The sequence below is a fragment of the Oryzias melastigma genome, linkage group LG8 (genome assembly GCF_002922805.2).
Source record: "Oryzias melastigma strain HK-1 linkage group LG8, ASM292280v2, whole genome shotgun sequence".
Lineage (NCBI taxonomy): Eukaryota > Metazoa > Chordata > Actinopteri > Beloniformes > Adrianichthyidae > Oryzias > Oryzias melastigma.
This window is the reverse complement of record NC_050519.1, coordinates 13,797,163-13,798,819: the sequence shown is the minus strand read 5'-3', so window position 1 is coordinate 13,798,819 and position 1,657 is coordinate 13,797,163.

Sequence of the window (1,657 nt, the reverse complement as noted above, 5' to 3'; positions counted from 1 at the left end):
TAAAAAGAAGCATAACTTTCATTAAACAACTAAAATTAATATTCTGAATTTAACTCTGTTTGACTTTTGTTTCAGTGTTTTGTTTATTAGAGAAGTATTAAAACTTTCTTTTGACACAAAGTTGCACTTTTCTTCTTTGTTAAATATACACTCACCACACTTTATTAGGCAAGTCTTACTAGTACTGGGTTGGACCTCTTGTCTTCAGAACTGCCTTAATCCTATGTAGCACAGATTCAACAAGGTACTGCAAACATTCCTCAGAGTTTGATACATATTGACGTCATCATAACACAGTTGCTGCAGATTTGTCAGCTGCACATCTGTGATGCCGATCTCCCGTTCCACCACATCCCAAAGGTGATTTACTGGATTGAGATCTCATGACTGTGGAAGCTAATATTATATTATTAATACATTTGTGTTTTGAAGAAATTAATTTTAATCTGATAAAGTTCAGACACTGTAAAATGTATTCTGTAAAATGTATTAATGAAATGATGAGATAGTTAATGCCATAGTGTTACATGGATTCACAAATGGAAACGCTCCTGGAGGAAGTTTCAGTTTGGCAACTAGGGGGCGATCACGCTACAGCATTACACCATAGACTATATAAAATACAGTCTATGCTTATTCCAGAAGAAAAAAGTATGAGCAAAAACTGTTTTAGACCACAAATGGTTGCTTAAAAAAATGTTTCCTTAAAAGAGTTTGGAAAATTCATGCCTGGGAGTTTATAAAGATGTTCATTTAGTCAGCAAAGTATGTTTAGGTCCACCATCCTATGGGGAATACCATTATACATTAGAATATAGCTAGCAGACTTCAGCCTGTGCTAGATTGATCTCTACTGTCACTGATTGATTTTTGATCTATACTGCTCACAAAAATTGAAGGAGCACTTTAAAGAAACACATTAGATACATCAGATCTCAATATGAAGTTGGATATCTATACAAATAACGACAGGGCAGTGTCTTAGGAACAAAAGGATGCCAAGTCTTTTATTGGAAATAAAAGTTTCCAGCCTACAGAGGGCTCAATTGTGTAGACACCATAAAATCAGAGTGAAATAAAGATGTGGCAGGCGAGTCCATTTTCTCTAAAATTTAATTTCTGCAACTCAAAATGCTTTTCAGTATCTTGTGTGGCCCCCACCAGCTTGTATGGATGCTTGACAACGTGGCAGCATGCTCCTAATGAGACGATTGATGGTGTCTTATGGCATTTCCTCCCAGATCTGTGTGAGGGCATCCCTGAGCTGTTGTACAGTCTGAGGAACAACCTTTCGGCGCCTAATGGACCCAAACATAACAAACATAATGTCCCAGAGATGGTCTATTGGGTTTAAGTCAGTGGATCCTGAAGGCCATTCAATTGTTTCAATTCCTTCATCCTCCAGGTACTGCCTGCATACTCTTGCCACGTGAGGCCGGGCATTGTCGTACATTAGGAAGAAACCAGGACATACTGCACCAGCGTAGGGTCTGACAATGGGTTCAAGGATTTCATCGGGATACCTTATGGCAGTCAGAGCACCATTTCCTGGGCAGTAGACGTCTGTGCGTTCCTGATTGTTTGGGTAGAGACATTCACACCAGTGGCCCTCTGGAGGTCATTCTGTAGGACATGAGCAGTGCTCAGCCTGTTCCGC